General features: G+C 36.7%; 1 non-coding gene across 1 annotated transcript; it reads right to left on the bottom strand.

Annotated features, from left to right (window-relative positions):
• Nucleotides 1-988: 988 nt before the first annotated feature.
• Nucleotides 989-1,096, bottom strand: LOC112731859 (small nucleolar RNA R71). The gene has a single exon (XR_003167613.1). It is a non-coding gene; the product is annotated as a small nucleolar RNA R71 (small nucleolar RNA).
• Nucleotides 1,097-13,793: the final 12,697 nt, after the last annotated feature.

Here is a 13,793-nt window from a genome sequence, read left to right as displayed (position 1 = left end):
AAATTGATTTTCAAATCTTTTCCAAATTAATCCTATCTTTTTGTTTGATTCTTATCTTTTTCAAAACTATCTAACTAATTTTCTTTCTCTAATTTTTGAAAATCATTAACCTCTTTTTCAAAATTTCTTTTCATTAACTAATTATTTTAAATTTTAATTTTAATTTTATTCCTTTTCGTATTTTTGAATTATAACTAATATTTAAAATAAAAACAAAAATATTTTTATTTTATTTTATTTAATTTTCGAATTCTTCTCCCTCTCATCTCCTTCTATTTATTTATTTATCTACTAACACCCCTCTTTCACTCAAAAAATTTGAACCCACTCTTCTCCTTTGTGTTTGAATTCTTATCTTTTCCTTCTTCTATTCTTCTCTTCTTATACTCATATAAGGAATCTCTATATTGTGACATATAGGATTCCATATTTTCTTTTCTGTTCTCTTCTTTTTCATACGAGCAGGAACAAGGATAAGAATATTCTTGTTGAAGTTGATCCTGAACCTGAAAGGACTCTGAAGAGGAAGCTAAGGGAAGCTAAAGCACAACTCTCTGGAGAAAATCTGACAGAAATTTTTGAAAAAGAAGGAGACATGGCCAAACTCAACAACAATGCAAGGAAGATGCTTGGTGACTTCACTGCACCAAATTCCAACTTACATGAAAGAAGCATATCAATTCCTGCCATTGGAGCAAACAATTTTGAGCTAAAGCCTCAATTAGTTTCTCTGATGCAACAGAATTGTAAGTTTCATGGACTTCCATCAGAAGATCCTTTTCAGTTCTTAACTGAATTCTTGCAAATCTGTGATACTGTTAAGACCAATGGGGTTGATCCCGAGGTCTACAGGCTTATGCTTTTCCCGTTTTCTGTAAGAGACAGAGCTAGAATATGGTTGGACTCTCAACCTAAAGATAGCCTGAACTCTTGGGATAAGCTGGTCACGGCTTTCTTAGCCAAGTTCTTTCCTCCTCAAAAGCTTAGCAAACTTAGAGTGGATATTCAAACCTTCAAACAGAAAGAAGGTGAATCCCTCTATGAAGCTTGGGAGAGATACAAGCAACTGACCAAAAAGTGTCCTTCTAACATGCTTTCAGAATGGACCATTCTAGATATATTCTATGATGGTTTGTCTGAATTATCTAAGATGTCATTGGACCATTCTGCAGGTGGATCCATTCAGCTAAAGAAAACGCCAGCAAAAGTTCAGGAACTCATTGAAATGGTTACAAATAACCAGTTCATGTACACCTATGAGAGGAATCCTGTGAATAATGGGATGCCTCAGAAGAAGGGAGTTCTTGAAATTGATACTCTGAATGCCATATTGGCTCAGAACAAAATATTGACTCAGCAAGTCAATATGATTTTTCAGAGTCTGAATGGATCGCAAGCTGCATCCAACAGTACTAAAGAAGCATCTTCTGAAGAAGAAGCTTATGAACCTAAGAACCCTGCAATCGTAGAGGTGAATTACATGGGAAAACCCTATGGAAACACCTATAATCTCTCATGGAGAAATCATCCAAATTTCTTATGGAAGGATCAACAAAAGCCTCAACAAGGCTTTAATAATGGTGGAAGAAACAGGTTTAGCAATAGCAAGCCTTTTCCATCATCCTCTCAGCAACAGACAGAGAATTCTGAGCAGAATCCATCTAGCTTAGCAAATATAGTCTCTAATCTATCTAAGGCCACTTTAAGTTTCATGAATAAAACAAGGTCCTCCATTAGACATTTGGAGGCACAAGTGGGCCAGCTGAGTAAAAGAGTCACTGAAACTCCTCCTAGTACTCTCCCAAGTAATACAGAAGAGAATCCAAAAAGATAGTGCAAGGCCATAACCTTACTTGGTGTGGCCGAACCCAGAGATGAGGAGAAGGACGTGAATCCTAGTGAGGAAGACCTTCTGGGACGTTCACTGACCAATAAGGAGTTTTTCTTTGAGGAACCAAAGGAATTTGAGGCTCATCTAGAGACCATAGAGATTCCATTGAACCTCCTTTTACCATTCATGAGCTTTGATGACTATTCTTCCTCTGAAGAGAATGAAGACATCATTGAAGAGCAGGTTGCTAAATATCTAGGAGCCATCATAAAGTTGAATGCCAGTTTATTTGGTAATGAGACTTGGAAGGATGAACCCCCCTTGTTCACCAATGAACTAAGTGCATTGATAAGGCAGACATTGCCTCAGAAGAAACTCGATCCCGAAAAGTTCTTCATACCTTGTACCATAGGCACCATGACCTTTGAGAATGCTCTGTGTGACCTTGGATCAGGGATAAACCTCATGCCACTCTCTGTAATAGAGAAACTGGAAATCTATGAGGTACAAGGTGCAAGAATCTCACTAGAGATGGCAGATAAATCAATGAAACAGGCTTATGGATTAGTAGAGGACTTGTTAGTAAAGGTTGAAGGCCTTTACATCCCTGCTGATTTCATAATCCTAGACACTGGGAAGGATGTGGATGAATCCATCATCCTTGGAAGACCCTTCCTCGCCACAGCAAAAGATGTGATTGATGTGGATATAGGAGAGTTGATCCTTCAACTGAATGAGGACTACCTTGTATTTAAGACTCAAGGTTCTCTTTCTGTAACTATGGAGAGGAAGCATGAAAAGCTTCTCTCACTGCAGACTCAACCAAAGCCCCCACAGTCAAACTCTAAGTTTGGTGTTGGGAGGCCACAACCAAACTCTAAGTTTGGTGTTGAATCCCCACAATCAAACTCTAAGTTTGGTGTTGGGAGGTCCCAACAATGCTCTGAACATCTGTGAGGCTCCATGAGAGCTCACTGTCAAGCTATTGACATTAAAGAAGCGCTTGTTGGGAGGCAATCCAATGTTATTTAATTATATCTATTTATTTTACATTGCTATTTTATGTTTTCTTTAGGTTGATGATCATGTGAAGTCACAAAAACTATTGAAAAATAAAAAACAGAATGAAAAACAGCATTAAAAATAGCTCACCCTGGAGGAAGAGCTTATTGGCGTTTAAACGCTAGTAAGAAGCATCAAACTGGCATTTAACGCCAGAAAGAAGCATCAAGCTGGCGTTAAACGCCAGAAACAAGCACCAGACTGGCGTTTAACGCCAGAACAGAGCATGGAGTTGGCGTTTAACACCAGAAACAAGTAGCAAGCTGGCGTTTAACGCCAGACATGCATTCTAAGGGCGTTTGAACGCCTAAATAGAGCAGGGATGCTAAGTCCTTGACCCCTCTGGATCTGTGGACCCCACATAATCCCCACCTACCCCACCTCTTCTTCTCTCCTCTTTACACCTTTTCATAACTCTCTTCCCCAACTACCCTTAACCACTCACATCCATCCACTCTTCCCCATAAACCCCACCTACCTCCAAAATTCAAATTCTTTTCCCTCCCAAACCCAACCCTGATGGCCGAAACCTACCCTTCCCCTCACCCCTATATAAACCCCTCAACACTACTCCATTTTCACACATTACAACCACCACTTCTCCCCCTTGGCCGAATACACTCTCTCCCTCCATCTCCTCCATTTTCTTCTTCTTCTACTACTTTCTTTCTTCTTTTGTTCGAGGACGAGCAAACTTTTTAAGTTTGGTGTGGTAAAAGCATTGCTTTTTGTTTTTCCATAACCATCAATGGCACCTAAGGCCAGAGAAACCTCAAGAAAGAGGAAAGGGAAGGCAATTGCTTCCACCTCTGAGTCATGGGAGATGGAGAGATTCATCTCAAAGGTCCATCAAGACCACTTCTATGAAGTCGTGGCCAAGAAGAAGGTGATCCCTGAGGTCCCTTTTAAGCTCAAAAAGAGCGAGTATCCGGAGATCCAACAAGAGATTAGAAGAAGAGGATGGGAAGTTCTCTCTAATCCTATTCAACAAGTCGAAATCTTAATGGTTCAAGAGTTCTATGCAAACGCATGGATCACTAGGAACCATGATCAAAGTATGAACCCAAACCCAAAGAACTGGCTTACAATGGTTCTGGGGAAATACTTATATTTCAGTCCGGAAAATGTAAGGTTGTCGTTCAACTTGCCAATGATGCAAGAAAACGCACGCCCCTACACTAGAAGGGTCAACTTTGATCAAAGGTTGGACCAAGTCCTCATGGACATATGTGTGGAAGGAGCTCAATGGAAAGTTGACTCAAGAGGCAAGCCGGTTCAATTGAGAAGACCAGACCTTAAGCCTGTAGCTAGAGGATGGTTGGAGTTCATCCAACGCTCAATTATTCCTACTAGCAACCGGTCTGAAGTTACTGTAGACCGGGCCATCATGATCCATAGTATCATGATTGGGGAGGAAGTGGAAGTTCATGAGATTATACCTCAAGAACTCTACAAGGTGGCTGACAAGTCCTCCACTTTGGCAAGGTTAGCCTTTCCTCACCTCATTTGCCACCTCTGCAATTCGGCTGGAATTGACATAGAGGCAGATATCCTCATTGATGAAGACAAGCCCATCACTAAGAAAAGGATGGAGCAAACAAGAGATCATGGACCTCAACAAGAGCATGAGGAAATTCCTCACCATGAAATCCCTGAGATGCCTCAAGGGATGCACTTTCCTCCACAAAACTATTGGGAGCAAATCAACACCTCCCTAGGTGAATTAAGTTCCAACATGGGACAACTAAGGATGAAACACCAAGAGCACTCCATCATTCTCCATGAGATTAGAGAAGATCAAAGAGCTATGAGGGAGGAGCAACAAAGACAAGGAAGAGACATAGAGGAGCTCAAGAGCACCATTGGCTCTTCAAGAAGAGGAAGACGCCACCCTCACTAAGGTGGACCCGTTCCTTAATCTCCTTGTTCTTATTTTCCTGTTTTTCGGTTCTTGAGCCTTATGTTTTATTTATGTTTGTGTCTTTACTATATGATCATTAGTGTTTAAGTGTCTATGTCTTAAAGCTATGAATGTCCTATGAATCCATCACCTCTCTTAAATGAAAAATGCTTTTAATCACAAAAGAACAAGAAGTACATGATTTCAAATTCATCCTTGAAACCAGTTAATTATTTTGATGTGGTGACAATACTTTTTGTTTTCTGAATGAATACTTGAACAGTGCATATGTCTTTTGAATTTGTTGTTTATGAATGTTAAAATTGTTGGCTCTTGAAAGAATGATGAAAAAGGAGAAATGTTATTTGATGATCTGAAAAATCATAAAAATGATTCTTGAACCAAGAAAAAGCAGTGAATAGAGAAAAGCTTGCGAAAAAAAAAAAGAAGGCAAAAAAAAAAAAAGAAAAAGAAAAAAAAGCAAACAGAAAAAGCCAATAGCCCTTAAAACCAAAAGGCAAGGGTAAAAGGGATCCAAGGCTTTGAACATCAGTGGATAGGAGGGCCCAAAGGAACAAAATCCTGGCCTAAGCGGCTATACCAAGCTGTCCCTAACCATGTGCTTGTGGCGTGAAGGTGTCAAGTGAAAAGCTTAAGACTGAGCGGTTAAAGTCGAGGTCCAAAGCAAAAACAGAGTGTACTTAAGAACCCTGGACACCTCTAATTGGGGACTTTAGCAAAGCTGAGTCACAATCTGAAAAGGTTCACCCACTTATGTGTCTGTGGCATTTATGTATCCGGTGGTAATACTGGAAAACAAAGTGCTTAGGGCCACGGCCAAGACTCATAAAGTAGCTGTGTTCAAAAATCAACATACTGAACTAGGAGAATCAATAACACTATCTGAATTCTGAGTTCCTATAGATGCCAATCATTCTGAACTTCAAAGGATAAAGTGAGATACCAAAACTGTTCAGAGGTAAAAAGCTACTAGTCCCGCTCATCTGATTGGAGCTAAGTTTCATTGATATTTTGGAATTTATAGTATATTTTCTTCTTTTTATCCTATTTGATTTTCAGTTGCTTGGGGACAAGTAACAATTTAAGTTTGGTGTTGTGATGAGCGGATAATTTATACGCTTTTTGGCATTGTTTTTACATAGTTTTTAGTATGATTTAGTTAGTTTTTAGTATATTTTTATTAGTTTTTAAATAAAAATCACATTTCTGGACTTTACTATGAGTTTGTGTGTTTTTCTGTGATTTCAGGTATTTTCTGGCTGAAATTGAGGGACTTGAGCAAAAATCTGATTCAGAGGCTGAAGAAGGACTGCAGATGCTGTTGGATTTTGACCTCCCTATACTCGAAATGGAATTTTTAGAGCTACAGAAGTCCAAATGGCGCGCTCTCAACTGTGTTGGAAAGTAGATATCTAGGGCTTTCCATCAATATATAATAGTTCATACTTTCCCCGAGTTTAGACGATGCAAACTGGCGTTTAACGCCAACTTTCTACCCTATTCTGGCGTTAAACGCTAGAAACAAGTTGCAAAGCAGAGTTAAACGCCAGAAACAAGTTACAAACTGGCGTTCAACTCCAAGGAAGACCTCTACACGTGAAAGCTTTAATACTCAGCCCAAGCACACACCAAGTGGGCCCGAAAGTGGATTTCTGCATCATTTACTTAATTCTGTAACCCTAGTAACTAGTTTAGTATAAATAGAACTTTTTACTATTGTACTAGGAGTCTCTTTTTCCCTAATTTCGAATTTATATGCCATTTGAGGAGGCTGGCCATTCGGCCATGTCTGGACCTTGTTCTTATGTATTTTCAACGGTAGAGTTTCTACACACCATAGATTAAGGTGTAGAGCTCTACTGTTCTTCATGAATTAATGCAAAGTACTATTGTTTTTCTATTCAACTCAAGCCTATTTCTTCTCTAAGATATTCATTCACACACAAGAACATGATGAATGTGATGATTATGTGACGCTCATCACCATTCTCACCTATGAACGCGTGCCTCACAAACACTTCCGTTCTACATGAAAACAAGCTTGAATGCATATCTCTTAGCCTCCTGATCTACGATTAGAGTCTTCGTGGTATAGGCTAGAATTATTGGCAGCCATTCTTGAGATCCAGAAAGTCTAAACCTTTTCTGTGGTATTCTAAGTAGGATCTGGGAAGGGATGGCTGTGACGAGCTTCAAACTCACGAGTGCTGGGCGTAGTGACAGACGCAAAAAGATTACTGAATCCTATTCTAGAATGATCGAGAACCGACCGATGATTAGCCGTGTGGTGACAGCGCATTTGGACATTTTCACTGAGAGGACGGGATGTAGCCATTGACAACGGTGATGCGCAACATACAGCTTGCCATGGAAAGGAGTATGAAGGATTGGATGAAGGCAGTAGGAAAGCAGAGATTCAGAAGGAACAAAGCATCTCCATACGCTTATCTGAAATTCTCATCAATGAATTACATAAGTATCTCTATCTTTATTTTACGTTTTATTTATCTTTTAATTATTAAAACTCTATAAGCATTTGAATCCGCCTGACTGAGATTTTCAAGATGACCATAGCTTGCTTCAAGCCGACAATCTCTGTGGGATCGACCCTTACTCACGTAAGGTTTATTACTTGGACGACCCAGTGCACTTGCTGATTAGTTGTGCGAAGTTGTGACAAAGAACTAAGATTATGAACGTGCGTATTAAGTTTTTGGCTCCATTATCAAGGAATGAACGATCACGATTTCGTGCACCAACCCGCATAAGAACTCTACCCGCTGCAGACCGAGTTTGGTTAGGTTGGGTACAGGCAGGTAGGGTGCGTATTGCCACCCTTACATGGCAACCCATGGAGTGGATTTCCAACTTTAAATATTGATTCCACATATTGACAAAGAAATTCATGGAGGGAGAATATAGTTATGTGAATGTGACGAAAAACATAAAAATCCATTCACAACCGATTAAGACACCGGGGCTAGTAATACATGATGATTCGTGGAATAGTAGATCTTACCCTTTCTAGCAAACCAAGTCAGCTAGATAACTTGTGACACAAGTAGGTCCACCCTAGATTGTTATGAGAACCCATGGAATGGCTTCATAGCTTTGAATGTTGATTCTATGGGCTGCAAAGAAAAGTCTTAAAAGGAGAATACAATAACGTGAATGTGACCAAAAACTCAGAAATTCTATCACAATCAATTACGACACTGGGGCTTGTATTACATGACAATTTCTGGACTAATGAATTTCATCGTGTCTAGCAAACTAAGTCAACTAAATCACTTCTAATACAAGGAGGTCCACCCTAGATGGTCATGACAATCCATGTAGTGGCTTCCTAACCTTGAATGTTGATTCTACGAACTACCAACAAAAAGTCTAAGAAGGATAATACGATTATGAGAATGTTACCAAAATCACAAAAATTCTTTCACAACCGGTTACGACACTGAAACTAGTATTACGTTACAATTCCTGGACTAGTGGATCTCGCCGTTTCTAGCAAACCAAGTCAACTAGATCACTTAGCTTGTGACATAAAGAGGTTCATTCTAGATAGTCAGGACAACCCATAGAGTGGCTTTCCAGTCTTGAATGTTGATTCCATGGACTACCAAGGAAAAGTCCTGGAGGGAGAATACAGTTACGTGAATTGACTAGAATCACATAAATCCTTTTATAACCGATTATGACATCAGGACATGACGAACTAGTGGATCTCACCTTGTCTAGCAAACCAAGTCAAGTAGATCACTTGTTAATAAGAAAAAAAAGAACGATTATGAAAGACACAGCGGAAACAAGAAGATAGCTTAGTGGTTTTTCTATTAGAGCTTTAAGAAACATGTTCTTAGTAACCTAGGTCACTGAAAGTGTTTTTCCTACTAGACTTTTAAAGAACATATCCTTGATAACCTAGATCAAATGGCTAAAAGTTGAAAGAATTAATACTAAGAATTATCTTAGGGTGGATCTTTCAATTTTCTTCGTACAACAAGTAAAGCAAATCACTCACCTCACTTAATCACACAAGGTAAAACGTGCATAAAGCAACTTAAAATTTTTATTCATCAAAAAGTGTTTAAAATGTCTCACAAAAAGTATTTAAATAGACCCCCTAACAGATTAGCGTATAAGTGGGTCAAATCTTACTAGAATAAAATAATAAAAATTGAAATTAAATAAAAAATATGACTCCAAAATTATCTCTAACTAATTTAAATTATATATGATCTTATTTGATTATATCAGATTTGATTTAAATTTTAAATACCTAAAGACATGATAACCAATTTAAATCAGATTTGATCTATAAAAATTAGATCAAATTTGATTTAAATTTCAAACACAAAAAATGCTACTAAACAATTCAAAACCAAATCAAAACTTTTAACAACCCTAACAATAAATCAAATTTAAATATAACTAAATAATTTCAAATTTAATACTAAGTTTATGTCTCCCAGTGAATTTCAAAAGAACTCTTGGTATTCTTGATGTCCTTATTTAGCTCAATAGACTTTATGAGTGCTGTTATTTTAATACTACTATTTTTAAAATGAACTCTTAGTCTCCTTGATTCCAAGACTAACATAGTATAATTTTTTTAGTATTCAGATTCTTGAACATGTCAAAATCATCATTCTGCATCTTGTCTCTAAAATGACCAAAATACCTTCCTAAATACGTATCATACATTTATTTATTTTCTTTCCACAGTTTATTAGTGTAATGTGTTTCATCTTGATTAGCAAAAATATTGAGAGGTTTGCAGAATAAATATATTGCATATCCTTAAACATACTGATATGTTCTCCTATAAACTACAAATATCTACTTTTATTTATTTTAGTCAAAATTTGTTGTATAATGCTCTATTATTGATGTACTTTGCTTTCTTATTTATGTGCTATACTCTATTATTTATATGCTGGTGCTTAGTATTCATATGTTGTGGTCTATTATTGATGTGTTATTACATACTATTTCAGAATCTCATGTTTATGAGGCACAATAGTAATTATATTGATTAGAAAACAAAGAAACCTTTCTTATTTAGATGTAAGTTAGAAGATTCTCTACCTTTCCTTGACAAGGATAAGTTGGCAACCCAACCATACTTCTTTGCACCAGGTTATTATCAAGCTCATTGGTGGTTATATATTTTGAATATTCAGTGTAATAAACTTTATGTGCTTGACTCTTTGCGCAAAAGCAGTCTAAATCCTGATAGAAAAAACATACACAAATTTGCTGTAAGTTATCTATTTTTTGTGCTTTTCATGTATCTTTATGTGTTGTGCTTGTTTTTGTTCCATATTAATATATTTTTCAATTTGTGACTTTCAGATCATAATCATACATGAGATGTTAGCATATGCTGGACTATTAAAAGAAGAACAAATAGTTCAGCAACCAACAAAATATATGAATATTTTGGGACAAAAAAAAGTACGAATTTTTATTAGTTACTTTATTTTTAACATAATTTATAAGTTCTCTATTCTATGTCATGAAGTGGCTAGAATTGGTTAATCTAGCAAAGCTAACAAATAAAAGAATTATTACGCCAAAATAGAAAGAAGTATCTTAAATCTAGTTGATTTTCTAATTCTAATTTGATAGAATTTAAGCATATTCTTTCTCAACTATAGGATAATCTTCAAAAATTTAGGAAGGAGTATATTACTATAATTTTCTTCAGTAAACTAAATGAACATAGAAATGAAGGAATTAAAAAAGTAAAAAAAAAAAATACTTAAACCCTCTATTGCATTGCAAAGCCTTTTTATCAATCAACATCAGCTGATTTGGTCAATAGATAAAGTAGAGTAAAGTGAAAATTAGATTCTCAAAAATATGGATTTTGGACTAATTAGTCCTTGAAAAAAAAAGTATCAATTAGGTCCTCTAAGATAATAAACGGTAGACATGTATTTCCTTTTGTTAATGAATAGTGCAAAACAAAATGGAATTGTCTATGTATTTCGTTATTTATAATGGTGTATGTCTTGTTACTGTCACATGAGCATGAAAACGATGCAGTTTTGGACAATAAAACATTTATTATCTTTTGAGTTTTCATATACCATTTTATCGACTGCTCTCTATTTATCACAAATTCTATCAAAACAAGTAAAGTTTTGCTACAAAAGTTATTATCTACATGATCTTTCATAGATAAACACGTCAGAGTAATTAATAGTACATATAAGTATTACGGTTAAGTTTTAGTTAATGAATTAATAAAAAGACATTATATGTCTACCGTTTGCTATCTTGGAGGAATAAATTGGTACTTTTTTTCTGTAGAGACTAATTAGTCTGAAATCTAAATCTTCAGATACCTACTTATCACTTTAGCACATATTGGTCATCAATATCATATAAAAACTAATCCTAAAATAACTATCGTAAAAATCACATAAAAAAAAGTTTTGGATCATCACAGAACAAAAATATTTAAGCATAGCATAAAAAATTTACATATATAAAAAAGAAATATTAGAACAACCTAATTATAGGACAACTCAAATAACCAGAACTAACATCATCATAAATAACCATAATCAAGAACAAAAGAACAAAAATATATAAAAATAACATATAAATATAGAGTATAGAACAATAACAGAAGCAATAGAAGTTAATATCCTGATAGTTCATACTAATTTATTAGAATTATTAAAGAAGACATTTCTACCTCTTCTATTACATTTAATGAAAAAGAAACAATTAATATATACTATTTTAGTTTATGTGCATAATGATTATCTATTATAATTGAAATTTTGTGTATTTAATGAAAATTTAGTTCCAATTTTTTAAATACTACGTTGTAGATTAAAAAATTTTAAAACAAGATAGAATAAGCATAAAATTCTGAACAAAATACATAAAAAATGTAGCACATTGCAGCAAAAAATAAAAAGAAAAAGGGAAAAACGATGTTTGAGAGAGATATTATTCATTAAGGGAAAAAGAAAATGGACGTAATAAATAAATTAAATAAATATATTAATTACTAAAATAAATAATTTTAAAAATTATTATCGAAATTCGTCTCTAAGCCGTATCTCGTTTACAGTGTACATGAGATAACTTTGTACGACGTTATCTCGTTTACACTGTAAACGAGATACGTGTTAAATTAATGTGTTTACAATGTAAACGAGATATAGTAAAACAAATTTTTAGCAGCTATAAAAGGATGTGCAACTCTTGGTATTCTCCACATACATTTCATATATTCTTCTCTCCCGTTTTTCTCACAAAAAGAAGGCAAAAATGACCAATAATAGCGTATACATAGTTGTGTGTGTTTACCCGAAATGTTGTATGAGAAATGGCGATAATGGGTGATATTTGAGTGTGAGAATCCGATACTCTTGCGCACTCGACGTGTAAGTTCGTTGTTCGAGTTGAAGAGTTTGATATTGAGCAACCTTGGTGGCATAGGAACGACGGAGGTCGAAAGGGTGGGGTATAGGTTGCTAGCACCGTTAGGTAATGGAGTTTTTCGGTTTCAACTATTTTGCCTTCTGGGAGACGAGCATGTGCGACTCATGTTTGACATCCATGTAAGAATCATGGCGAAACAAGTGATGGAGCTGTCCGCCGAGGTTAGAGATGTTGGTGGTGGTTCGGTACACTCGACCTATGTGCGGGACGACCGACCTCTCGCACCTTCATATTGCCATTCTAGTGGAAGACATAGCGGTGGGTGAGGAAGACTCCGACGAAGAGTACGTTGCCGATGGTGCCGATAGTGATTCCTCTGAAGGGGGCGATGAAGAGGAGTTTGCACCAAAGAGCCCGCCGAGACAGCAATGCGCCAAATTTTGCCTCCCCCCATCCAATTCCGGCGCTATCAAATGTACCAAGTCACTATCATACATTGGATCTGGACGCCTATATGAGAGAACTCCATTTTCAACTCGGAAAAAGAGGATTACAACCTAGACGGTGGTGTAGAGTTTCGGGTTGGTCACAGATTCAAATGCCGAGATGCAGTGATGCAGGGTGTGAAGAACTATAGTATTCGCAGGAGTACTGAGTAATAGGTGATTGATCGGACCGATTAAAATACAATGTGCATTACCGTTAAGCAGCAAATGGGTGTCCATGGAGTCTTCATATTGCCCTTCGACAGAACCTCGGATACTGGTGAGTTCAAGTTTAATTGAGGCGTACTTACTCATTAAGTAGTTTCCAATCATGGCTGTTTTATTTCGTTAGGGAGGTCCGTAGGGTTGGTGGAGCGGACACTTGTTTAGTACCCACCATGTCCCAGGACCATCGACAGTTGGATAGCAGTCTCATCTGCAAGGTCATCCTGTCGTTGATACGGTCCAAACCATCCGTCATCATCCCTGTCCTGCAAGGTGCAGTCTGACATTGCTATCACTTCAAACCCTCCTACAGAAAGGTGTGGATGATGAAACAAAAGATAATTGATCAGATCTACGGGGATTAGGAGGAGTCATACAACAAGGTGTCGAAACTGCTTCAGGCACTGCAAAGTTGTTTCCTGAGAACTATTTGTGAGCTACGGGCCACCCCGTACTACGATGGACACCTTCTAATCCGTGACCGTATCATGTTTTACAAAGTATTTTGGGCTTTCCCATCTTGTGTTGAGGCTTTCAAGCATTGTAAGCCATTTGTTTCCATCGATGGCACGCATCTGTATGGCAGATGATGAGCGGATATTTTATACGCTTTTTGGCATCAATTTTATATAGTTTTTAGTGTATTGTGTTTAGTTTTTATTAAGTTTTTATAGGTTTTAGTGTTAAATTCACATTTTTGGATTCTACTATGAGTTTTTGTGTTTTTGTACAATTTTAGGTAATTTCTGGCTAAAATTGAGGAGCTGGATCAAAAGTCTGATTCAGAGACAGAGAAAGCACTGCAGATGTTGTCCGGATCTGACCTACCTGCACTCGGAAGAACTTTTCTGGAGTTACA

Source organism: Arachis hypogaea, chromosome 12, assembly GCF_003086295.3.
Source record: "Arachis hypogaea cultivar Tifrunner chromosome 12, arahy.Tifrunner.gnm2.J5K5, whole genome shotgun sequence".
Classification (NCBI taxonomy): Eukaryota; Viridiplantae; Streptophyta; class Magnoliopsida; order Fabales; family Fabaceae; genus Arachis; species Arachis hypogaea.
This window is presented reverse-complemented; position numbering and strand designations above follow the sequence as displayed.